At 42.2% G+C, this 27428-nt stretch overlaps 1 protein-coding gene and 1 long non-coding RNA gene across 29 annotated transcripts in view; one reads left to right on the forward strand and one right to left on the reverse strand.

The window, feature by feature from the left end:
• The window catches only part of NRXN3 (neurexin 3), a 1025535-nt gene that overhangs the window by 434764 nt on the left and 563343 nt on the right, over nucleotides 1–27428 (reverse strand). The gene's annotated exons all lie outside the window — the stretch shown is intronic.
• Nucleotides 25266–26007, forward strand: LOC134515718 (uncharacterized). Its single transcript, XR_010071086.1, has 3 exons — nucleotides 25266–25483; nucleotides 25643–25766; nucleotides 25889–26007. It is a non-coding gene; the product is annotated as an uncharacterized LOC134515718 (long non-coding RNA).

Below are 27428 nucleotides of genomic sequence, written 5' to 3' on the forward strand. Positions count from 1 at the left end.
CAGCTAGAGACGTGGTGATACAGCACCAGCCATTCTTCTCTAGGGGACAGGCCAATAAACAATGCCATGGAGATTTCAGGTCAAGCTGGAGTAAAATCCTTATGGAGTGGCATGAAGTCAGCATCTTGAGGTTTAAGGTATTTTATTCCCTCAAAAGTCTCTAAGGATAAGTAACAGCAAACTTTGGACTCAGCTGAAAAATGTGAGGGAACAGTAAGGGAACAGGATCCCTGTCGATACTGAAACAGTCATCTCAAAATACCCTTAATGGGATCTAAGCACTCCACCAGGAAAAGCCACAGACTTACCCAATCGTGTGGAGGTGAGATGCTGGCATCTTACACCCCTGCACACCTCTGGATTGTATCAGGTGGTGTCAGCACGGCTGAAGATAGTTAGGAAAAATGTCCATGTACCTGTTCAGACTGGCTCAAAGGGGAAGTGGTCCATGTTGTCAAACCATCTTCTTCCAGATTTTTTATTTTCTTTAGTAGTTTTACTTATTTCTATGAGAAACTCAAAAGGTGTTTTGCAGGTATACATGAAGAACTTTTGGATTTCATAGCACAGTGCAGGGGCAGCTGATGGTACAACATGACACTGATAAGCTTAGTGTATTTTATTACAGAATGCACAATGGGAATGTCTTCCTAAGTCCCATAAGAGATAATCGTCTGTAAGAAATTAGCTACATCAGAGACAGAGAAGAAATTCTTAGCTGTCTTGGATGAGCATGGGCAGATGTGAGTCACCCTATTTTATGGTCTACCATTTCTTAAACATCAGCATTACATCTGCTGAATCTGGGCCTGTACCTTTGTTTTAGACTGGTGTCTTTTCACTGATGTGCTTCTCTGAGATACCACATGTGGTAATATTAATTTAAAAAGCACATCGTCCATTCAAGTATCTGATACAGAAGTAAAATTTGCGCCTGAATGAGTTGGTTTACACAAAGTTCCCAGTTCCTGCACCCAGCTGCACAATGCAGCTGCTGCTGAAAGTTCAGCCTTCCTAAATAAACAATTCTATTAAAATCACACTGCCAGCGTAACTCCTAACTACAATATCATAGAATTATCTAGGTTGGAAGGGACCTTTAAGATCATCAAGTTCAACCATTAACCTAATACTGTCAAAACCACCACTAAACCATGTCCCTAAGCACCGTGTCTACATGTCTTTTAACCACCTCTAGGGATGGTGACTCAATCAATTCCCTGGGCAGCCTGTTCCAATCTTTGATACCCCCTACTGTGAAGCAATTTTTCCTAATATCCATCCTAAACCTCCCCTGGCACAACTTGAGGCCATTTCTTCTTGTCCTATCGCTTGTCACATGGAAAAAGAGATCAACCCACACATTGCTACAATCTCCTTTCAGGTAGCTGTAGAGAGCGATAAGGTCCCCCCTCAGCCTCCTCTTCTCCACTCTAAACAACCCCAGCTCCCTCAGCTGCTCCTCATAAGACTTGTGCTCTAGACCCCTCACCAGCTTCACTGCCCTTCTCTGGACACACTCCAGCACCTCAATGTCTTTCTTGTACCAAGGGGCCCAAATAGATATGTCAAGTCCATGAAGAATCCTGCATTAGCACTGTAGTACTATACTTTGCATTCCCATATTGACCATCAAGGCAATTCCCATAAAGCAGATCAAGGGAGAGTTACCTGAAGTAGCTTTAGCTCTTCCCTTTTTAATCCAAATCTGAGAGAAAAATAATGAAGAATACGGGTCTGACCACACCTTATCTAAAGATCAGCATGGTCACATATCATATAGCCCTGAATCTTTGATGTGCTTTCAAGCTCCCCAGCTCTTCTGAAACCATACGGATAGCACCTTCCTAAAACTCGCACTCACTCCAAGAAAGATTAACTGTAACTTCCACCTTTATTTGTCAAATTCACACTGCATAATAGATAGGATAATTGGGCCCCAGTTGTCTAACATTTATGGAACAAACCTCTGATAACAACAGATTGATTGACAGCTCCAGTTGTAGAACACAAACACAATGTCTTTTGGATTGTAATGTTCTAACTGTTAACGCCGAAGTTAGAAAAGCAAAATTAAACAACAATAGAGGACACACCTGCAGCAAATACAATGTCAGAAATTTCCCTGGGTTTTCAGTAAGGTCTGATAGCACTGTTCTAAAATAAAACTTGAAGACACCATAAAGTTCTAGTTTTACTAACACTCCCCCAGGCTTGCCAGGGATGCCTCATTTCCCAGTAACTCAAGAACTACTTTCCAAACACTTGGAAAGCTTTCACTTTCTTTATGGACTTGCACTTCATCTTACCTTCTACCTCTGCTCCTGACCAAGTCCTCCTTGATCACACACACTCTGAAAAGGAATATAAACCCCTAGCAGACAAAGACAGCAATCTGTTCAGTTTTGGCTCTTTGTCAGATTATCTGATCTATTCTGACTTTCAAGTTCTGCTTGAGACAATGTGTCAGGAGAAGCAATCAAAACCATTTTTGTTTACTGCATTCTTTTTAGTAATTGCAGCCTTTTATCATTTTTCTAAAGACAAATGATTAACAAAGTCTAATTTGTGCTATAATTAGAAGGAAGAAAGAAATGAAACAGCCGCTCTTTTCCTCCCAAAACATTAAGAATATCCATTGAGTATATTACATAAACTCAGAACACGTAGGTAATTACACAATGTGACCTTGTAGCTACTAAGGTTTGCAGATATAGAGGCGTCCCCTGAACAGGTCACTGCAGAACGAAGGCCTGAAATACTGGAAAACATCCTCTGCCCTAAGAAATATGTATGTATTGCTTTTGGCGCTTGTACCAAGACACGCCGAAGAACGCAAAACTCCCTCTATTAATATTTTTCAAGTATTAGGAACAAAAAAGTGAAAAGAAAATCTGCAAATATGGCCACCTTCCATAAATCAAAACTAACCTCACTTATGAGCCCTGGCAATGGGTGGGATGTGCGTACTCAGGGCAGATGGACACTACAGCCTGAGAGAACAGCAGTCTGACTGAAACACTAACCCCCTTTCTGTGAACCACTCCCAACTTCCCCAGTCTAAAATGACATCCAGTCCCTAATTACAACTTTTACAGCTGCTTATTTATTTTTTGCGCTACGTAAGGTAAGTGGTGGAACAGCCACACAATGCAAAGTTACATTCCCTATAGCACAGAGAGAATATTTTGCCGCTAACATGCACAGCTAATAGCAAAGGTCCAGAAAACCTGAGAGGCCAAGAAGTCTCAAAACCTGTTTTCTATTAAAAAGCCTCTCTCTTCTGAAGTGATCTAGCAGGCAGTCCATCTAAGCTGACATGAACAAAACCCACTAGAAAAGGAACCTGGGCCAATGGGTGAATGAGTCTGACTTCCCTGAGCATATGATCCCTCTTCTGCCTCATAACCCTGACCTTGCGCTTCTTCTAGCTTTGGGTAAGTGACTGTGGCATTCAATGGAGGTAGTGATTTTAAGGCAACGATACAGCTCAAGCTACTTGTAGACAAGTCTACAAGTGATTGCAGGAGCTGTTTGACAAAACCTGCCTGATGGTGGTTGGAAAGGCAAGCTTGCAGAAAGCAGCCTGCTACGATAAACATCTATGAGCCTTTGAAGGGTATGTAATCCAAAGACTGGTGCGCGGAGAGACAGAAGAAGGGGAAAGAAACAATTCCAGGTTGTGCAATTAGGAAGAAAAAGACACAAAGGAACACGCAGGAAGAATGTCGAGATGCATTTCGGTTTGGCAACAAATCCCCTGGAACAGCCTCTGCAGAGTGATGGTGGAATTTGTGTTGCTTTAGTCATTTATAATTAGACTAGATGTATCGTTGGTGAATGTGACATAAAGAACAAACTTGCAGCAAATGCCAAAGGAAGGACTAGATGGCACAGGTGTTTGCCATTTCTTGTGTCTAAGGCATCTTTCACTTCATCCTTAAATGCTTTCTAGTCTTTCTGTATAAGCTTGTTAATCCTACTATACTGGCAAAATTCCAATTTAGTAATTAGTTTCTGCCTACCTTAAATTTCTTTTCGTGGCTTTGATTTGTTATAGCATTATTGTATCTCCTCTTAAGCGAAGTATAATATTGTGCTGCCATGTTCCACTCCAGAAGTAGTTGCTAATACACACAGAAGGGGAATGTGGTGGCTGTTTAAAAGAGCTCAGCAAACATGAAAATGTATGACAGCAAGTGGAGGAGGAGATCGTAGCCAATACAAATCTGCTGCAGAAACTAAGCAGAAAATAGCTCCTCAAATTGGAACTAGACCAGAACCCTGGATTTAACATATCTACAATTGTGAAAACTGACAGAAGATCTTTACAAACACCAACACTCATGAAACAGACCTATGCTTTATCCTAAAAGGGCAGTGGCACCAGTACCACTTCAAGGGGCAAAAGACCATCCACTGAGTCATCCTTATTACTTCCTGCAAAAACCTGTTTCTTGGGTGGGTTTTTTTTTTTTTTTTTTTTTTTGAGATCTTCTCTTCAAGCCCAAACTAACCCTATGCAAAATCTGGTGAGATCACAGCACAAGGCAGTGAGGCTGCAGGAAGCTAACTGATTTCTTTTGTAGACAACCTTCCTGTCCTGTTTTTTAGCACATATCTCAGTCTTGGAAATCTATGAAAATGTAAAAACCCCACAGGCCACACTTATAAAGCAACAAGAAACATAAAAATAAGATGTTGGGTTCTTTTCCTCCCCACTTATTTATTCTGCAAAAACTTGGCAATTTAAGTTCCTAGTTGGTTTGATCTTTACGCTTTAAAAAGTACGCAAGATTGCTTACTTTTAAAATGTAAATTTTCAAGATAAACACATAGCAGAAAAAGGATTATAATTCCTTCCCTCTGTTCTTCCCAATGAAACAAGTTGTGTGTATACCACATGCAAAAGTAATCCTCCAGAAACTACATACTAGGATCTCAGGAGACACAGGAGAAGAACTAGAGATTACAGAATCTTCTGACATCCATTACAATCATTGTTCACTTTTTTGAAGAGGACCATCGATATTGAAGAAATATGAAAGCAATTTTTTAACTGCAAAGCAAAAATAAATAAATAACTGCATTAGTTAAATCCATTCTTGCATCTTGAGATGTTATTTATTTTCTCTGAGGGCTGATAAAAGTTCCCGATGACATGCTTTCTAATTTTAAAATCCCTCTCACTTCATAGTTCTGAAAAAGCTGATGTCAGGGAGCGAGTGGGTGGGTCTGTTTTAAGTGTGATTCACACATTAGATTCTCTTATCAGCTCATGCATATTCAGAAGTGCTATCCACAGGCTGTGGGGTTCAGGACCAGCCCAACCACGAAAAGGTCATTTGGAAGGAGCTAATTAAGACAGGGAAAAGAAACAGAGGAAAGCTGTTACACCATCTTTTCTTCATAATTCAGGCATGCAAAAGATAATGGCCCTATCTATGCCACAACAGAACATGTCCCACCTCCAGAGGAGTTCTCCCTGTCCTTAGCCCTGCTTCTTTCCCACCATCTTGTGCCTCTCCATAAAGCAGACATAAATCCAAGCCTGTCATGATCTCCCCCATAAATGGAGCCGGGTTTTCAAATATGCCTGGAACTGGAGCGCATGAACTAGCTACCAAGCCAAGGCTGATTTGCAGTGTAGTATTGGTGTAAGGTTTGCATTTATGAGGCAGCCTGAAATAACACACTGCTCTGCTAACATGCCATCTCCTCTGTACACATTTTTAAATACTGTCTGCTCCTGTTGCAGGTCTGATCAGGATAGCTCCTCCCTAAAGTAAATCCTTCCGTGAGCAAGAAAAAGCTGTTCCTGAGATCTTAGTTACAGCACAGGGAGTAGGAACTTTTCAAATATCCGAGACGAGATACAACTAGATGATGATGTCAGCTGTCTAGGTGAAACTCTGATGTCAGGCCACTAAACTCTCATCACAATTTGGCCTATTTCTCAGATCATCAGCCTAGTTAGCAGAACGACATCATTCTTTTTTTCTTCAAAGTTCTTTGCTAGAGAGAAGTGCTTTGTCTCTTCTCCCTCTGACTGTGACACATTTACTGGTATAGAAGAGGGTGTTATGAAATGACGAGATGGCAAGCCTGTGCCATCATCTTGGTGGAAAAATGAGATCTACCCATGACAGGTATACAAGAAGATTCTGTATGATGGCTGCTGGACACAGACGTGCCCCGAGGCACAATCTGGCGCTCTCATTCCCTGTATGACTAACATAACCCACGATGAACAGTCTCATCACAAAGTCTCCACAAACCCTGCCTTAGCCTAAGCAGCTGTAAAAGGTTCTGTTGACTGCAACACACGTACCTTGGCTCTCAGAAGTTAGAAAGCACAGCTGAGGTGGGGGAGGTAGAAAGGAGGCTGGGTGGTAGGGAGGGAACGTATATGATACAGACACACACAACACTGTAATTAAGGGTAATTTCAGAAGCATTTACCTGTGTTTCAGTGTCTGACAACTTTTCACTTGTGAATGCTGCAAACGCCTCAGCTCTACAGACTGATCTTGTTTTTATGTTGCTGGGATGGGAGGAGCAGAAAAATGAGTTGTTCTCTGAATTAATTACCTCCTCTGATTTGAGGAACATGCACTGAAATACAGCTTAACTCTTGCTCAGAAGGATTTAAGTGCCTACACTGAAACAGAACTGAAATGAGCCATGCCTAGTGTATAAACACACAGAACTACTGTAGAGGCTCTCCTACTTGCAGACCATAACCAAAAGGAATGCTGCCATATGGAAAACTCAGTGTTTTTGAAGGACTACACTGAAACCCTAACTTCATCTGATATGACCTCTAGCTAGCAAAGACGTTACCATAAACATCACCTTTGTTCAGTCACCACCCTAAAAGCCACTGCTTTGTTTCCATTTCCTTTTGCTGCAAATCTGAGGTTCCCCATCCATTTTGTGAAAAAGTACTACGATGGGATTGAAAACAGAGCTTCAGGTCAGAGGACTGAAGTTATATCCCTAATTCTACAAGTGTGTCAGTTTGGGGCAGATTACGTCACTTCTTTCCACTCCTGTTTTCCTGCTCCTTAAAGCAGTAGCAGCATCTTCCATCTTTGTCAAGTGCTCTGAAAGCTGGGACTCAAAGACATCTGAATAACGAGTACTTTGGAGAAGTCCAGAGTTAAAAAGTTGTCGGGAAAATGGCATTTTAATGGAATCCTGGAGATCAGGTCAAACAACCAATACTTGCCTCACTTTTTTATTTACTTATTTTTAAAATTAGCTTAACAATTGTGCTCCAGCTTCTGACCCATGATGCCAGTCTCTGTCATGTCACGGTATATGACACATGAGGCTATGTCAGGTTGCACATGATATGGTATGGCATGAAAACAAAATACTTCATCCCAAGATGGTGGTGGCGAAGAACAAAAATAAGGGAAATTAAAGACAAAAATAATTTTCTCTCATTTAAAATAGCATTGCAGTTTATTTTATCCATCATTTTACCTTAAATGTGGAAAATATTTCCAGAGCTTATAGCAGAGAATGACTGAAAGCATCAAGCACAACTATACAAACTTTGGACAGGTGATACAATTTATTTTCTCAAACACTTCTGTCCTGACCTGCAGCTCCCCAGATAGTTGAGGACTAGGTGCCACAATAATATTGGCACCCTCTTCAGAACTCAAACCCTTACTTCCTCTACCCACAGCAATTATTCCATGAGGTACCTCAACCAACTCACATCAATGGAGCTGTGCTGAACCTTGTGTAATTCTACTCTTTCAAGACTTGAAATAGTCCCCTCTGGGGCTGGAATCTATAGCGGAGTCATCTGAGATCAGTAGATTCTTTTACTCCATTTTGCACAACATTTGACCCCCTGCTACAGAGCTGAAAAATTTGTAACTCATTTATGCTTACTGTTTCAGTATAGTCAGAATCTCTTTTTTCCAGCCTGTTTTCTTTCTTGCTTTCACTATGCAAAATGAGAAATTTCTGAGAAGGCCAGGGTGCGGCCACTAGATGAGAATACCTGCTTCCTGCCAGGGCGGCATGCAGATCTTGTTCACATGTATTTGCTCTTTTCCTTATTTCTCTTTCGAATGTGATTTTCCATTCCTTCCGTTTTTTCCCAGAGCAGCAGGTAGCCGAACTAAACTTCCTGTAGCTCACAAATCCTCTATGTGAACAGGCCTTGAAGTAATGACCACTGATGATCCATCTGGGTAGAACTAAGAACACTTAAGACCTCCATCTCTGTATTCAAGAGGAGCAAAATCTTTCTGTAACAGAGCTAATCTGTCATTGACAGCAGAAGGTATCACAATCAGCTGAGAAAACACCAAACAGATTCTGCTGAACTGCGTGGTAGCAGCAATTAACTGGGTTATCATGTATCCTCCTCTGAGAAACAGCATGACTGTGTCCTATGCTGGTATCAGACTGATTGGAAGATCCTTTAGCATTACACTACCATCAGTAACCCTGATTAAGTGTCTCCCTCTCACCTGCTACACAGTGCTATCCCTTTGGGACAGCAGGTTGCACACACTCCCACAACACTGTCAATCCCATTGCATTCCCAGCAGTAAACGAACAGTCATGGCAATGGGCAGAGCAGCACATAGAGGAAGATGATGCTGGTCAGTGTCCGCCAGTGAATTGTAAAAAAGGAGAGTCTACTGTGAAGAGGGTGCAAAATTCAAGATGGGCTCTTCCCCATTGAGCTAAATCAAGAAATGACATAAGATTTTGACACAACTTGAGCTAAAATGTGCAAGAGGAGAAAGAAATAGGAAGGGAAGTAGCATTAATACTTTGTATTCACCTTCACTTCCGTGGATTGACTTGGCCACTGTTGGTGGACAAAATATCATAGCACCTGCTCCTTCTTCACTGATAAATATTAATGATTGGAAAAATCCTTCCTGTCATTAAACCTTCCAGTCAGAGCATACCTGTATCATAATACAGCTCAGTTCTTCAGAGCTAGGGGCTGGGTTCAGGGTAGACATGCACAGGACTTCTTTAGGATCTTCTATCGCAGACTGGAAATATAGCTGACCCTAACAAACCAAAAGTATTTGATAAAAGTGTCAGATCATCAGGTCTGGGAACCACAAGATCAGCCATACATCTCACAAGCCCAAATACAGACCCATTAGGCAGACAAAGCTACTTGACATAACAAAGAGCAGAGGAGCAGGAATTCATATTGCATTTGCAGGACTTCGCAGCCCTCTTCAGAAGGCAATTCAGGATGAGTTCCTGACATCAGTGCTCCAAAACGCTCTGAGGGCTCTCGTTTCTCTCCACAGAATGTACAGTGATTCCTGCCTTACAGTTTAGTTACTCAAAATTAGGTTGCATGAATACCCTCCAAAATGCTCATGGATCAATCTCAGGCCCAACTTTCTCTATGAGGCTAAGAAGGACAGTAACAAACAGTAAACACTCAGTCTTCCCTGACTGACGGTTAATAATCAGTCCCCATGCCAGCATTTGCCCTCCTGCACAGTCTTCTTCCATCTTACAGGGATATCCATATAACAGCCCCATAAACCTACCAAATGTCTCCTTACTGGAAACAGGCCACTATCTCCAGGAGGCTGATTCTGCTCCACTAACTCCTCTGGCCCTACAGAGAGCTCTCACAATGCACCCCTTTCGAGAACAGGCATCCTCTGTAAAACCCCAGGGGACAAACGAACAGCGTACACAAAGGCAGCAGCTGCCGAGATAGCTGGTGTCTCTGATTCCGAAGCGAGCATCATAGCCTCTTGCTGCTCTCTATCTGGAACAGAAATGACCATTTGTAAATCATTTTTAATTGTCATGTTAAAGAGCACGGAGCACAGCAATCAGAGAGCTCATGGCGTTGGAGGCCTGACACCGCCATCAGGCACGGATCAGCAGGCAGGATAATAGGAGGGAAAGCTGCAGGGCTGCATAAGCAGGCGCAGGCAGGCAAGTGGGAGCGCGAGAGAGGAGGGCGAGTGCATGCCCTCTCCCTGCTCCCTTCTGGGAGCAACTCATGTGAACTCAATGGCCACACAACCGCTTATGCCATTAATTCAGTCTGTTGAAAAGGCACACAACTCAAAAACCCTGGGGGATTTTTCACAATGAAATGGTCATGTTACTTGTAAATTTTCTCTTTTTTAAGCAATGGGAAGTGGCTTTTTCATTTCCTAATAGCTCATCCCTACCTTGACTTGAAAGGAACAAGACAAGTGTCTTGTCAGCAGGCTCTGACTAGCTACTCACCTTTCTAGTATTATGCCTTTTAACCAGCTCCTAATTGAATCACAGAATCATAGAACGGTTAGCTGGAAGGATCCTTGAAGGTCATGTAGTTCCAACCCCCCTGCTATGGACAAGGACACCTTCCACTAGACCAGGTTGCTCAAAGCCCCATCCAACCTGGCCTTGAACACTTCCAAGGATGGGGCATCTACAATTTCTCCAGGCAACCTGTTCCAGTGTCTCACCATCCTCAGAATTCACCCACATTGAAATGGTACCTAGAAAAATTTCACCAAGCTGGGAATCTTCTTTCCAGAAGGCACAGCTCTCCAGGAAAGATACATAAAATCAAAAAGGCTCAGTCGCTCTGGGAGTATCTTTTCACCAAGTCCTTTACTAAGTGCAGGAAGAACTTTTTATGTTGATTTAGAAGCATGGGTCCAGCTGTGTCCCATTAACTTGTCTGACTCTCCATATTTGTGAAACACCAAACATATGTTTGGATCCTGTATATACAAAGTAAAAATACATAGCAATGGGTGTCCATTGACCTCCGCATGCTTCTCACAACTACTATTTGCCGTTAAAGACTCCACAGCACTTTACATCAAGGTGCCTTCAACCCTGCCTGCCATACCCTCAAATTCCTTGTTCACCACTCTGATCGCTAGATTACTGGAGAGCATAGCAAAAGCAAGGGCCAAAAGAAAGGATCCACCCTGCCTTCACCATAGAGTAGCCTTCCAGTAGACTTCTCACTGTAGTAAGAAGTCCTGGGTGCATCATCTCAGTAGGTATAATCATTATGCAAAGCAGCAGGTAGCAGGAGAAAGGCACAGAAAAGGGTTCTGCTTCACTGAGGATTCTTATTACTGCTTAAATACAGGAGATTAGATTTTCTTTCATTATTGCTCCCCAGGAGGCCATGGGCCTTGCAGCTCTAGGAAGCTTTGTAATCTGACATAAGGGACACCTGTTCATCTACAGCACATGGATTCGCTTGGCAAACACACTCTGGTTCTACCGTAAGCAGCAGCAGAGCTATGCTTAGCGCAGTCTGAGGGTGGAAGGCAGAAATGGCTAACTGCTGCCCTTCAGTCTCCAAGAAGCTGCTTTGATTGCTGTTATCCTATTTATAGTTTCAAGGAGCTATCCTCGCAATTAGGAGTAAGAAGTTGAGAACGGTCATAGCCATGTCCACCTCTTCTACAGCAGCACTTCCACGTTGTGTCATTTTTTGCCAGCCAGAAATTAGCATTATGACAACTGAATTTCATTGTAAGTAAATACACTAAATACATACAAACTTTATATTATGAAAGCAGCAAACGCTTGGACAAGACAAGAACTTGGCTCATTATGTTTAAGAACAAGCCCAATGCAATGCCGACCAGGAGAGAATAACGCTCACCCTTCCTGATATTCCTGCTGAAGCTTTCCCAGCCATAGGGAACAGAGCTTCCCTACGTCCACACATGATTTCAGTGGCCTGGTGCCACTAGACATCGGAGTGCCTCCAGATATCAGGGAAACCCTTGCAGAAGCTTTGAACACTTGGCTTTACCCCTTCCTCCTCCCTTTAAGTCCTGTGGTTGCCCCCATGCTCTGTCATCTAAACAATAACCCAAGTGGCAAGAAATTGGAGTTTTGATTTGGATGGAAAAGGATTGGCTGTAGTTTTCATCTGGGCTCAAAGTGATTTTTTTAAGGATTCAAAAATAGTGTTCAGAGTTTGCTTCTTTTCAGTGCCACGGTACTAAGTATTTCCTAACTCCCTACAAGTAGTAAACTAAGAAGGGATAAGATAATAAGGTTAAAGTTGCCAGAAGCGTTAAGAAAATCTGTCCCAGTGGCAGAGCTGACAGAGCCCACAGAGAGACAGGTAAGAACAAGCAGGCTATGAGTGGTGTAGGTTGTCCCCACACAGTTCTGCAGAACACTGACATTGAAGTGTACAGGTGACAAGTTAAGTGTTAGCTTTGTGAATTACTTCACTTCTGATCACATTAGCAGGAATAATCTAATTGGTTTCAGGCTTAAAGCAGAACCTGGGGATAACACCACCCACTTTCTATCCAACTCTGGCCCAAAGTTTCTGAAACATCACTCTGACAATATACCACAACAAGAACAGTAGGAAATCTTACACAAATATGCAGAGAACCTTTTCTCTTACTGCCAGTCCCAGTTCTAAAAAACAAGTAGACAGACAGTTCTGACAGATAAGCTTTGGCAAACTATCACAAGCAGTTTAAGACAGTACTATACACACACGTCTATCCCACCACTTCACTGGAGAGGACCACCCTCAAAATTAAAACAACCAAACTGGAAGTCTGTCCATGCCTTACTTGTTCCAGGTCACAGTCCTAACCAGCACCTTAGCACAAACCCATCTTCTCTGATGGCTTCATTTGAGTTGTTAGACTGTGATTTAGTCATGAAAATCCAGACACTCCACTCATTCTGCCACCCCACTGACAAAAGTGATAACCATATGCCCTGGGATGGAGTCCACAACTGAGAAAGATGATGTTCAATACATCTACATCTGCCCTAGTCTACATGTGGATGCCCTAGGATCACTCACACTATCTTGTCTTTGATATTTTACTCTATTCAATTCAAGGTTTTGCAGCAAAACTAGTGTGTGCAAACACATCCATCAGGCCACAGAGCAATTCGACCAATTTTTCTGTCTTCCTTCCTTTATGAACTACAATTCTTTTGATGTGAACTGCCTGCAAAGCCACTAACAATCTCTTTCCATCCAACCAGTTTCCTCTAGAATTGCTGAAGAAGCTTCTTTCTAGTGGTACTGTCCTTTCACAGAGAAGCAACATTTCACCAAGAAGCATGGTACAAAAGCTACATGAATGGGTTTGCTTTCAAACACATTCAGTTTTTTGACTGCTGCTCTAAGGTGAAGATTAAAAAAAAAAGAATCATAGAATTGTTTAGATTGGAAGGTACCTTTAAGATCATCAAGTCCAACCATTAACCTAACACTGCCAAAACCACCATTAAACCATGTCCCTGAGCATCACACCTACACACCTTTTAAATACCTCCAGGAATGGTGACTCAACGAATTTCCTGGGCAGCCTGTTACAGTCTTTGATAAACCTTTCAGTGAAGAAATTTTTCCTAATAGCCATCACAAACCTACCCTGGTGCAACTTGAGGTCATTTTCTCTCATCTACTTGGGAGAACAGACCAACGCCCACCTCTGTACAACCTCCTTTCAGGTAGGTGTAGAGAGTGACAAGGTTTCCCCTCAGCCTCCTTTGCTCCATCCTAAACAACCCCAGTTCCCTCAGCTGCTCCTCATAAGACTCGTGCTCCGGACCCTTCACCAGCTTTGTTGTCCTTCTCTGGACATGCTCCAGCACCTCAAAGTCTTTCTTGCAGTAAGGGGCCCAAAACTGAACACAGTACTTGAGGTGGGGCCTCACCAGTGCTGAGTACAGGAGGGACAATCACTTCCCTAGTCCTGTTATTTCTGATACAGGCCAGGATGCTGTTGGCCTTCTTGGCCACCTGGGCACACTGCTGGCTCATATTCAGCCGGCTGTTGACCAACACCCCTAGGTCCTTTTCCACTGGGCATCTCTCCGGCCACTCTTCCCCAAGCCTGTAGCACTGCATGGGGTTGTTGTGACCCAAGTGCAGGACCCGGCACTTGGCCTTGTTGGATCTCATACAACTGGCCTCAGCCCATTGATCCAGCCTGTCCAGATCCCTCTGCAGAGCCTTCCTACCCTCAAGCAGATCAACACTACTGCCCAACTTGGTGTCACCTGCAAACTCACTGAGGGTGCACTTGATCCCCCTCATCCAGGTCGTTGATGAAGATGTTAAACAGAACTGTGCCCAATACCAAGCCCTGGGGAACACCACTTGTGACTGGCCACCAACTGGATTTAACTCCATTCACTACAACTTTCTGAGCCTGGCTGTCCAGGCAGTTTTTTACCCAGCGAAGCGTACGCCTGTCCAAGCCATGAGCAGCCAGTTTCTCCAGGAGAATGCTGTGGGAAACTGTGTCAAAGCTTTTACTAAAGTCCAGGTAAGCAACATCCACAGCCCTTCCCTGTGTACAGGGAGTGTACAGGATACATAAGAGTAAAATGCAAAAGAGAGAAGCACAAACCAACTCCCCTAAAGGATTAACTACACAAGAGAGAAAACAAAGGGAGGCTCAAGAAATTCTTCAACTCACAGTTTTTTTAAAAACCTAGAAAATCTATTTCTTGGCTACCTGTATTTTATGTAGGAACTCAGGGGTTGGAAGTAGTGAATTTATGCTTCAGGGGAAAAGGGAATTTTACCCCTCCCATCTGCAGTTTTCTTCAGTTCATTAAATGAAAGAAATTGATTTGGCGAAGCTAATTTTGTAATTAAAAAGCTTATCATGGCTTTCTCTAATGAGCTAAGCAAACAGACAGTAATTCAGTGACAATATTTACACAGTGCACACTGGGGGACGTTTGTTTAGAAAATTAAATAATGGAAGAAAATGGGAGGAGGAGAGACGGGAAAGTAAGCAAAGGAGAAGAGGTCAATTCAAGATCCAAGTTTATTCCAGGATGTTGGTCCTCTGATGACTTGTTCCTGTTCCCTTTGCATCACAGCAGTGAAAGGAAGAAAGGACTGCAAGCGACCTATGCTATCCCCCCTGTGTAAGTAGGCTTTTCACAGACTGAATTTACTACGCTCTCATCTCCAGCTGGGACCACAGCCAACTCCCTATTCAGGACTTCAGGGAACAGCTTTATACGCACACAAGACTAAGAATTACCTTTCCAGGATACACTTCCTCCCTCTAGGGTGCTTCATGCACACTGACTGAGGGCACAGTGCAGAAGGGATGACAAACTCTTGAGAAGTGGAGGAAAAACTTGACCATGTTTGCTTCAAAAAGCTCATCTATTATAGCTGGAATGATACTCAGAATGCAAAGGATTCCTTCACAAAACAAGAAATCACCACAAAGAACCTGCCTCAAGCAAAGCTTTGTGTATTGCAGGGTAAAAAAGGAGACAGAGGAAACCCAGGAGTTCGGTCTGTTCAGTTATGCAGAGGTACATCATTCCAGTCCTAGGGCAAAGCTTCCTAGAAGAGGAAGGAGGAAGTCTCTTCTCCTCTGCCCCTGCTTCCCTCATCCTCCAGAGTTTGGTCTCCCACCATCTCTCCCTGCCCTGTGTAACCACGTATGAAACGTCTGGTAGTTTAAGAGTTGGGGGAAATGAGCTCTGGAAAAAGTCACTTCTTAGTCTTACGAGTTTCGCATGCTTACAAAGCTGTTCCCTCTATTCTTGAAAAGAGAACTGGCTCAGATACTGTAGCAATAGGCAACAGTAAAAGTCAAGAGAAAAAGATGAGTCCTAAAAAGGGTGAGCAGAAGATCAGTTAGATGTGAGGCAGAACAGTGACAAGAGAATGGTGCTAAGAAAAAGGTTAATAGTGGGAGTGAACTCACAAAGCTTAAAAGACCGGAGAGAGAACAAAACGGGAACTTCAGTGGACAGAGAAGAACCACCTGTGAATCTAAAAATTTGTCACATTTCAAGTCAGAAATAGCTGTATTCCAGTGCCTAGCATATGGTTTTAAAACCTTCTTTACAGCTATAATGTAGAGTATGAAACAACTCCTATTAACAGAGGAAAGTAATTTAGGAGATTTGACCCCCAAACTTCCAGACAAATTCCCTCATAAAGGGACCATCAGAGGTCAGCACATCACTGTGTCTCACAGACGTAGGATGGGGGAGATAACAGTGAGACCTCCTTCTTTCCTTAAGATTTACTCCATAATAAGACAACCCACCTCCATTTCTGAACTGAGTCCAACAGGAATCACTAGTGCAGACTAAAGGCTCGTGACTAATCAGCACATCTCCCAGCATCACTGGAGACTCTGACACCAAAAGGCATCTTTAGATAAAAAAAGACAAGCTGAATTTCTGTCGGCTGAGTCCAGATCCACACCTATCCTTTTCCAAATACCCTCTTTAAAGGCTAATGCCAACCTGGTTTACTAAGTTAACAGCTGATTTCAGTGGTGTAAAAAGGTATCTGCAACTTGCATGGAAGCCTTGAGCTGCGCCAAAACCACTGTCATGCCAAACATACCTGATGCTCCCCAACAGCAACAAAGGAAGTTCCCCATTTCTGCTTTCCACAGAGGCATCCCTTCCACGTCCCACGTTCTCTCTGATACATGAAAGCAAGAATGCTGCATGAGAGCATTCTGAGACCACAGAGCAGGCTCTGAAAATCTGCAGGAGATGAACTCCTGGCTGTATGAGCTGGATGTAGTGTACTTGTATGCCTGGAAGCACACTTATGGTGGTGGGCTTGGACCAGGGGATAAAGTTTGTGATACAGATTGCAGAGACACTGGGCAAAGCAAGAAAGACAAAATCGTAACAGAGCTGAGCACCTTTTAATAATCCTTAATCCCTTATCTTGCATGATATCCCTGAATGTTCTGAGAGGAGGGCACGATTACACAATCATTAATACCAGACATCCACACTGCCTAACAGTGCTAATTTGATACAGATCAGGCATAGGCCCACAGCTGCACCTCTTAAATTAGTCAGAAAATATGACAGAGCATTTAAGGCCGTAGTCATACCAGCTGGGATTGAATATACCTGACCCAGCATATAATCAGAGGTGCGTAAACAGACAGCCCAAGACCCAGCACAAAGTCTACTGGTACACACCAAAATCCTTTGAACAAATCTGAGAAAGCAGAATAAATTTATTGGTGCCACGCGGCCCAGCTTTTCTGTTTTTATCTGAGATGTCCTAAAGCTGGATCAACTGTGTCATTGAAACATCGTCATTATGCATGGCAGGGAGAATCTCTTTCAGTACACAGGCACAGAGACAGAACTTGTTAAGATAAACCCAGAATTGCCCTGCTTGCCATGACTCACAGCCAAATGTGTCTAGGAACTGCTGATAACTGAGGTTTATGAATCTCAGCACCATAGACTCAATCCTGAAAGCAAAGAGCACCCCATGATTTAAAGGAATTTGAGGTATTCACAACACTGACTAATTGGTTGCCAATGAACTGACTAATTGGTTGCCAATAAGATTTCTCAGCAGTCACCTTTTGTATTATTTTTTCCAGCATATAACCTATTTTCCTCTCCTTCATCCTTTGTCTCCTCTCATCCATATAATTCTTCCCTTCAGCGTTTTTGAATCCAGGAGCAACTCCTTCAGGACAGCAAAGTTAGCCAGTGATGACTCGCTGGCAAGAAAACAGACAAGAGCCCAAGAAGCTGCCTAGGTCAGACCTTAGGGCAGAGCTGTGCCAGTTCATTAGCTGCAATGGTAACATGAAAATCCCAGTGGCTCTGCAGTAATAAATATGTAATAAATGCTACCTTTATACATAACAGAAAAACTCTGCAGGTTATACTGCTAGGGAATAATTCTGCTTTGCACTTAGGCAAACCAACTAAATGGAATATGGCAGGACTTTTCCATCTCTTATTTCTGTAACCTAACACTCTCAGCAAAACAGCAACTACATTTCTCCCTCCCCCCCCCTTTTTTTTTTAAACAACGAATTTGTAATTGACTTGCTTATGGGAGGCTGGATGTACCCTCCTATATTGCTGCTCTCACAGGATGGAATCAGAGCTGCTCTAGGAGGCAGCACTCCTCATACACTTAGACTATGAAGACGGAGCAGAGGGATCTCCTTCAGCTCAGGTAGTGACAGTCTTTGGGTTTTGGAAGAACAAGACAACGTTCAGTGCCATTACACTGTATTGAAGGGTCTGTCTTTTTTTTTTTTTGTAAGATGGCTACAGTTGGGAATTCACCTTGGATTTCGTTTGACCTGAAAGAAATTGTACCTGAGGAGTCACTACATAGAGAAAGTTATTAGATAATGACTTAAACATCTGAGGGCCCAGCTGAAACGAAGGCACAGTAGGAGAGCTATTGCGAATAGCAGAACTGAAAAATGATCCACACATCTCCCACCTTACTGGCAACTCAGGGTGTCTTTATTCTTTTTCTTTTTAAACTGTGGGAAGTGAGGCTGTCGTGATGAGGCGAGAATGAGGTGGCTGTGAGGTTTCTCCAAGGAGTCTTTAACTACCCTCTGGGTATATTAGCGCCTGCCTGCAACACGTGAAACACTTGAGTATTAGCTTAGTTCTCTTTCTCCAGTTAAAAGCATTAAATTGCAGATACCAAGTGTTTTCTTCCCCTCATTCTCTTTCAAATTCCTGAAAGCTAAAGTAATTTTGTCATGACTCACATTATAAAAAGAACAAGCGATGTGACTGCTCCCACTTATCATGCACATGTACAAAACAAATATTCTCTGTCCGCTCTACCTTGACTTGCTGGTGCCTGCAGTCCTATCATCACAGCCATCTGTTTAAGCATTAATGCCAAGCTCTGCTCCATGAAGTAATTTCTTCTTTTTACATCCCCCCCCTTTTTTTTCTTTTTTTATTTTTCTTAGGGGTGGAAATCTTCCCCTCTCAATTATTCTTCTATCACTCCAATTAAATTCACTAGAATTTGTACATGGTAATGAAAAGAAGAATTTGGCTACAACATGAGTAAATAATCCTAGGTGTCGACAGAAAATACTCATTCTCAGATCACAAAGACTGGACAAAAATCACAGTACTAAGACATGAGAGAATTTGGAAACAGACACCCCTCAAGGTTTTATCCACAACCATTTATCTCGCAGAACATACGGCTAATCTTACCAGAGTTCTTCAGGATACCATTCATCCAGTGACATGATCTGATCATTATTATACCTTTTTCTTCAGGAAATTTGTTAGTGATGGAATCAATTACAATCATTAAGTTTCTAAATTAAAAATGCACTCTGAGACAACTGATGAGGCTTTACATTAAGTTCACAAGCCAAAGTCATGTTCTCAGCTAAAAGATTAGTTGTTTTTTCTCCATCTTCAGCTTCTGGAAAATAGGCTTTTCTTTTGGAAAACCATCCCACCTCAGCTTTCAGCTCACAATGTTACCATTGATGCAGTTACAAAGACGTTCAAAGTACAATCTAAACTAAAATCAATTTTGAGAAGTGATATGAAAACATATGAGTATTAATTTTCACTTGAGCTTACCTTTCAAAAGTTGCAACAAGGAATGGAATTTAACCATGTAGAACAGGCATCATATTTGGGACAAATAACAAATTAATTTTCCAAATTCAATAAAACAGATTTTTTTAAGAGGTTTACAAGGTAGGAGAGAGGGCTCCAGAGGGCTGGAGCACCCCTCCTCTGAGGACAGCCTGACAGAGTTAGGGATGTTCAGCCTGGAGAAGAGAAGGTTCCAGGGAGACCTTATAGCATATAGCAGCCTTCCAGTACCTAAAGGGGGCCTACAGGAGAGATGGGGAGGGACTCTTTATCAGGGAGTGTAGCAATAGGATGAGGGGTAACAGTTTTAAACTGAAAGAGGGGAGATTTAGATTAGACATTAGGAAGAAATTCTTTACTGTCGGGGTGGTGAGACACTGGAACAGGTTGCCCAGGGAAGCTGGGCATGCCTCATCCCTGGCAGTGTTCAAGGCCAGGCTGGATGGGGCTTTGTGCAGCCTGGTCTAGTGGGAGGTGTCCCTGCCCATGGCAGGGGGGTTGGAACTAGATGACCTTCAAGGTCCCTTCCAACCCAAACCATTCTATGATTCTATGAAAAAGTTCTATAGTAAAATTCTTACAAGCGACATTATTTTTGCTACTACTCCTCTGTGACTTCTGCTCCTTTTGGTGAAGTGCCAAAGCGCTATGAACATAACCCTTTACACATATATGGCACAGATAAAACTAGAAAGCGCTGGAAATCCAGTGGAGCAGATTTTCGTGCCAAGCGTTTTTTGAGTTATACTTGTGGTAAGGATGAGCCTCCAAGCTTCTGAATCCTTGCTAAAAATCTCAGATTCAAGGGGTTTTGGATCTATTTCTGTTGTCAATGGGTATGTAGAAAAGAAACACTGCCAAAGGCATTTAACACAGCTGTGTATTTATCGTAACCAAATTTCAAACCCCAGCCTTCCCAATCTTTCTGAGGGAGGGGTAAATGATTAAAAACCTGCATCACCATTTCATAGCTCAACTCTTTTCTTGGAATACACACCTAGATGCAGCCAGAGGGCTCCTTACTAGTACAAAATACAAGGTTCTGATGCACACGTGGAAACACACAACAGCTCAGTTCAGCCTTATCACCCATGCTTTCTTATGACCAACGTAGGTTGTACACTCTTCACTGAAGGCGGCACTTCTGACTCACTTTTGCCAATCCTTTTATCATCAGTACTACGTATAAATATTAAATAATAATGGTTATGGCTAGATAAATAATTCACTGAGAATAAAAATCCATGCAAGTTTGGCCCCTTTTTATTCTTCATGGACTGAACCAGATTTCTGTGAATGGATTTGTTATTCAGAAGCATCCACCAAATAGTTCATTTGAGCACATTTCCGCCTCCAGAACACTTGGGAGCTGCTCACTTCAATTATTCCCTATTCAAAGTGCGCAAGTGGTAGCACCGTATTGTTTCCAGTTCCTGACTAGAGGAATAAAACTTTTTAAATGGGGGAGTGATAAGTAGCAAATGCAAAATCACTGTTCATAAATAGCTTTCTAAGATAGATGACTGCACGATTACAGGCTCACATTAAAGTCTATGAAACCTACAAAACAGAGAAATGTTTTTACAGATACCTACAAGAAAGGAGTAATCTTGTAAAAAAACCCACATATAGCGGTAGTCACATTCAGTCCTTTAATTTTAAAAGTATTTACAAATGGCTTTTTGTATTAAGCAGCAAATTTTAATATCCAAGAGTGAGATTTTTAAACTCCCAAGCAGCGATGCTATACTGAAGAATTCACTATAGTTTTTCAAATGGAAAGAACAGCCACATCCAAGAAAACTCTGAAATGTTTAAGCAGGTTCAGTACCTTCACTACAGATAATCACCACCACCACTTCCTTTTCCCATTTTGCGTGCTGTATACATATGTGTGTAATTACATCTTCCCAAAGCTGTAACACTAAAAATTGAGCCACGTTTTTCCACTATCTGGTAACTAACCATTGCAAAGTTCTCTTTGATTACAGTGTGAAGCATAATGATAATCATGAAGGAAGATGGCCAAAAATTTGTTGGTGTCAGCCTTAATAGCTAAAGGTTGGTTATGCTATTTCTGTGCCAGAAAAAGGAGAGGTGCTATACTATACAATTTAGTGAGTGGATAACAGCATTCTGCTGCCATGGGTGAGTTTTAGTGTCACCACGTTTGCACGACGACATTTGGGTGGCCGACTGATGGAGAGATTTTGTGACACTGAATTTGATAAGGTGTGGCCGTGCTGTGACTTTGCTACAGGGGACCTAATTTTTTTAAAGGCAAGGAATAGACAAGAAGCTGTTTGAGCTGACAGAAGTCAGAAATTAGATAGATAAAATAAGTAACTCTCTAGCCATCTATAGTAACAGAATCTGTTTCTTCCAAGTCCTCTTTTCATTTTTATTTTGAACTAGCAGTAATAAATATGAAAAACCCAATGCTGTAACTAGTGTCAGAAAAAATCAGCCAAAAATCAAGACAATGAAAGGCAACCAAACTTCCTACGTCCCTGTGAGCCTAGCTACCCTAGCCCTCTCCTTGCTCTTCAAATCCTCCCTCTTGTTTGCCAATATAGTGCTCGCCCCCTCCTTCTTGCCATCAATATATGCTACTTTTTAAAAATATTTTTTACAGTTAAGAGTTGACTGTAAGCTCCAGGGCTGATGGGGACTTTGATTCAATGCTAACTTCAAAGGGAACGTGCTAGGTGCTTACACACAAGTGACATGTCATCACTTCTCTTTCTGCACTCAGTGTGCCCTGATGAATAATCAAGGCAGCTTTTATAGAGACGCAAGAAATGCCGATCACAGTTTGTCTCTGAGTCAGTTGACATTTTTATTTTATATATAAAGCAAATGAGGGTGGAAGACACAGACAGAGAGCAAGAGATGAGACTGTGTGCCAACCCCTTCAGATCTCATTTAGTCTATGTTACAAGAGAAGTTAGTCTTTACAATTTTGGATGCTGATAAGGCGCACATATCCCTCCTCTGAGAAATTAATAAATCTTTAGACAGCTTAAAGAAAAGACAAAAGAAAATTTACAGCCTTTAGTATGAACATCTGTGCCTCTGTATGTGCGATGGGATTAGGGGGTGGGAGCTGAAGGACTTGCAACATTGCTGAGGGGAGGGATGTGGGAGGTTTGGATTTTTCCATAGGTTAGGAGTCATTCTAATATCTAATAGAAGTAACCTGGTAATTGCATTGGAATTCTTCAATTGGAATGAAGAACAAGTGTCCTTCATAACAACTCGGCCACTGTGCTTGCAAAGCTGTTATCCTTGTCATGGTTCCCCACCACCCTCCCACTGCACTTGAGATGTGACCCGCAGCATCCACAGACGCTCCAATGCCATGTGAGAGCACAGCAACCTTCTCTTTCATTAACTCAGAGTTTTGCCAGCACTCAAATACACAGCTCAAAACAATTAGGCGCAAAAATCTAATATAAGAATCCCTACGAGAATCAGAGTTTCCAAATCTAGTAATGGAATGGTCAATGATTTTAGTGAAGTGTAATGCAATTTTTCACAGTAACTGCAGCAAAGAAGCATTAGATATTGCTGGGCTTACACACCATGCCGTATTTCTGTCCTCAGTTTCCTGCCTATAAGGGTAAGAAATCAGACTGGTGGAAGACAACTTGGGTGTTCCCAAAAGAGGCCAGCCTCCAGTCCGTGCCAGTTAGACTGTTCTCTGTAGCCATTTCCAGCTGATTTGAATAGAAACTTCATAACTTGACACTGAAGTACAAGATAGCTACTAGCAAAAGCAAAGCCAGTACTGGAACAGCAAGACTGATGGAAAACAGGTTAGTTCATTTTCTTTCTTTACTTTTCTTAAAATGATTAGAGAAACAAAAGGTTTTTTCTTAAGCATCTGAAACAATTTGAATAGCCCTGAGGAATGTTAGAAGGGTTAAACAACATGGGTAGGTTTCTTGCAGAAGCAAAACAAAAGCAAAGTTGTATTCCCATGCCTTTCCATACCTTTATGAACATTCTCTTTTTCAAACAAAGATAATTTTTGACTGATGGATTTGATTATAAGGAAGGCAATGGGGGGTGCTAAGCAGCAGGTTGACAGGGAGGTCAGGTGGAGACTGCCAGGCCTGGTGGGAACATGCGATGTGCTGTCACAGCTATTTTACACGAGGCACAAAGGACTATGGGCCCCTCAGGGGGAGCTTAGAGACAGCTTGTCTAGGTATGAGAGAGGGCACTTGACTGCCAGCTTCAGTCCTCCCCTTCTAGGATGTCTGGTGCCATGTGCACTTACTGACAGTCAAAGCACAGTCAAGAGGAGGATGAAATCAAATATCCAAGGTACTTTCCACTGGGCCATCCTCTCCGATATAAACTCCATACACCACGTATGCTCTCCTTCATCACTTCCATCTCCTGTGACTCTGCTCAACCTAATAGATATGGAACCTCAAACAGAATAAAACCAAACAAAGCTTGATGGGAACAGAAGTCTTTGTTTAGGATAATGGACAAAAAAAAAAAAGCAGCAAGAAATAAATTAACAGGCTTACTGTGATACAGAGCTGTTCATTGAATAGGCCTGCAGGGAGATATTTCTTGCAAGTTTAAAGGAAAATCTTGCTATTATAAATGAAATCAGTTGAGTTGAGATTAAAACTATACGTTTTAAGTGTCAGACTGGCATATCTACAAGGCTCTTGCTGTTCAGCCTGCATCTACTGATGCATGAGGCAGGTCTGTATACTAATCAGCACAGCAATACCTGAGCAGTAAAGGTCCAGATGAGAATAAACATGAAATGGACAGTAGCTGTGCTATTTGTGGGAGGACCCACCCTCAGTGTGTTCTTTGGAAGGGGTCAAACTCCAAATTAAGGATGCTCCAAACCTCAGGGAGACAATTCCCTTCACCTCACTGGGAAGTGAGTGGAAAGAAGAGGAGGCCTTCTGCTTGGCAAGCTGGGGAAGATACAAACTAAACTCCTTTTCACATTTCGGCTTTTCACTCAAGAGCCTCAAAAGTGCTTGAAAAGCCTCACATGAAAAAAAAATAAAAATGAGAATTTTCACAGGTGGGAGAACCAAAGTACAACATAGCAACAGCAGAGCCAGGAAAAGAACTTAGAAAAACCAACCATAACCTTTTGTCCATTCCCTGACATATTTGCTGTATTTTCACCTATCTCCAGGTCCATTTGCTATCTATATCTGAGTTACTTTCCATACAACCTCTTAGTGAAGCCAAAGCCTACCTTTCTACCACAACACTTCAATGAACAGCTAGGTAGGTCCTGATACAGACAGAGACCACCATCCACAGCCAGGAAGAATGAGGATCCTGGAAGATACCGCAGAACAGAAAATAGAACTTTTGACTGATGCTGTTTAACGGGTATTCTGTTAGAATGAATATCTTTACTCTGTTAGAGAAAAGGACCGTTTCTTTCTAATCAACCTGTGCCAGACCCAAGTTTCATCAACACAGTAGCCACCTGCAGGCTGACTTGCAATTTAGCACATGATTACCTATTGCCAGCAAATCCTCAGTCTTCACAGTCCAGGCAGTCAGTGCTGAGAAATGTTAAAAATATCACTTATTGCACATAGCGGAGGAGGAAGGGAACTGGGGGAAGGAAGTGAGAGAAGAAAAGAGCAATATATTGAAGAGGAAAAAAAGGGAAGGTAAAATAATGGAAGGTAAAAAAAATGGAAGAAATATAGAAGCAGAAAAAGGAGATGAAAAGGAACAGTAAGAAGAAGTTGGATCAGGAGTGAAGAAGTGGAAAAGGGTCAGCTGTAAAAGAAGGACAGAATTTTTAAAAAGTTGAAAAATAAATTACATGGTTTGTTTTTTTTTTCTCCGAAAGCAACCTTCTTGTGCAACATGGCTGCAGCAAAATTTACTTCCCTCCCCCTGCTAAAACTAGTTCAAGATTTCTCAGCAGAACTGCCAAAACTGAATTTTGAAAGGCAAAATAAAGTATATTGGGAAATGCCGAGTCAGCACAAGATCTTGCGCACACCACCCTTACCCCTTCCCATCCCATGAGGGCACTGGAACGACAACAGCAGCGGTGATTCCTGGTGGGAAGGTAGGTGTCTATGGAAAAGGCACGACCCCTCACAGGCCAGACTCCCCGTTCAGAGCTGCAGCCAAAGCCAGGCTGCTCGGCTGACAAAACATTTGGCGGTAGAAACCTGCAGTCCAGGTAGAGCATGGCGCCCCAGCAACTAATTCCTCTTCTTTCCAGTATAGGCTAAGGCGGCAGTGGGGCTACTCTGTGTTACCACTCTCAGTGGGCTACCACTGGCAAGCACCTGCCTCCTTGAACTGTCCAGGATGCTACTACCATACTTCGAAGAAATCATCATATGGTGCGTAACGCTGGGACTGATAACTACTTCTTGGTCTCTGTCTTCTCTCTGCCTCTTTCTGCCTCGTGGCTTCACTTTCCTAATGACCAAGTTCTTTCCATTTGGTTTGGTTTCTCTCCTAGTTTTCCCTTTCTGCTTTGCTTTATTTGTGTCCTCCATCTGCAATTACAACTCTCTATTACTGGATCACATAAAACCACTCCTATTTATTATAATTATACTAAATGCCGCCTTCTGCAGCCTCAATATTCTGAAAATGAAATCATTTTCGCTAATACTGAACCTGAATTCCGTGTTCAGGAAGGAGAGTTCACATCTTCCTTTCTCCCTGGTAATCCACACTCTCTTTATGGGACCCCTTTACCACCCTGCAGGTAAGTTTCCCTTAGATTCTCTTTATTCTACACTAAACAGTAACTTTAAACTGAATATGTGCCATACTCTCTAAACCTACCTTCTTATTTCGCACGTTTTAGGCTCCTTATTGCATTTACATATCGAGAAAGAGGGCAGTGTTGGGGACATGTCACAGAGCTGTGGCATCAAATTTCAGGTGTGTTTTAAAGGCACGTTACAAGAGCCTCCCCTACCCTCCCATCCAAAGTCGCTGGTTTATCCGCCAGTAGAACTTCAGGCATTGAACTTCAGAACTTCAATACCTATATAGGTATTGCACTGTATGACAATAAATATTAGTAGAAGCATTTAAAGCTTATTCAACCTTTGTAGAAGTGTCACCATAGGACATGCAGACTAGGATCCAAACCATGCCTCCTGTGACTGCAGCGATTAAATTTAGCCCTGTGTGTACATACAAGGGGATACCACGTTTCAACATTCGGCTCGCTGTCAAGATACGAGATCACAATTAAATCACAGCTGCAGCCTGTCAGCATCAAAAGCATGGATGCCACAATTTTGGCATCACTTCACTGAATCAACTAAAAGGCATACACAATCGTTATGTGGGTTCACTCCTTTGGACTCAGAATGACCACGTAAAAATTCAGACGTTTAGGACAAACCTACCTTAACATTCACTATCAACAGATGTGAAATAAGATATATTCTTTTCTGAGAAATCAAGAGATGATCCCTAGCGAGATAAATGCTTTGAAACACAAATCTGCAGCAATAACCATAAAACAGGAAAGCCAAAACCAAATCACAACTATCTTAATCTGCAGATGGGGTTTAGTACTGCCTCCTGAAGACTTATGCATCCTTACACTTGTGAGGAATGTACTGATGAGAGGTATCAAAAATTTTGGTTCATTGACAAAAGTCATGGCCATTTGTTCGTTTGTTGTTTTTTGGGTTTTTTTTTGTTTGTTTTTTTTTTTTGTTTGTTTTTGTTGTTTGTGGGTTTTTTTGGTTTGTGTTTTTTTACTGTAATGCATAAGGTGGACTCTTGGAAAGTCATGATCCCATCCAGGTCTTCAAAAAGTGCATGTGTGCTGTGGGAGCTGAAGTAGAATCTTCATTGACAGTTGATAGTAATTCAGACCTTCTGACAACACAGCTGAGCACAACAGTCTGTGTCAAGTTAGGATCGTGGTAATGTGCGTACCAGCAAGATATTTCAAAACTCTCTCCAAGCTTCATCAGAGCCCCTCTCTGTTCTGTGAAATAAGAAAACTGGATCACAGCGTAACGAAGTAG

The sequence above is a fragment of the Chroicocephalus ridibundus genome, chromosome 4, assembly GCF_963924245.1.
Source record: "Chroicocephalus ridibundus chromosome 4, bChrRid1.1, whole genome shotgun sequence".
Lineage (NCBI taxonomy): Eukaryota > Metazoa > Chordata > Aves > Charadriiformes > Laridae > Chroicocephalus > Chroicocephalus ridibundus.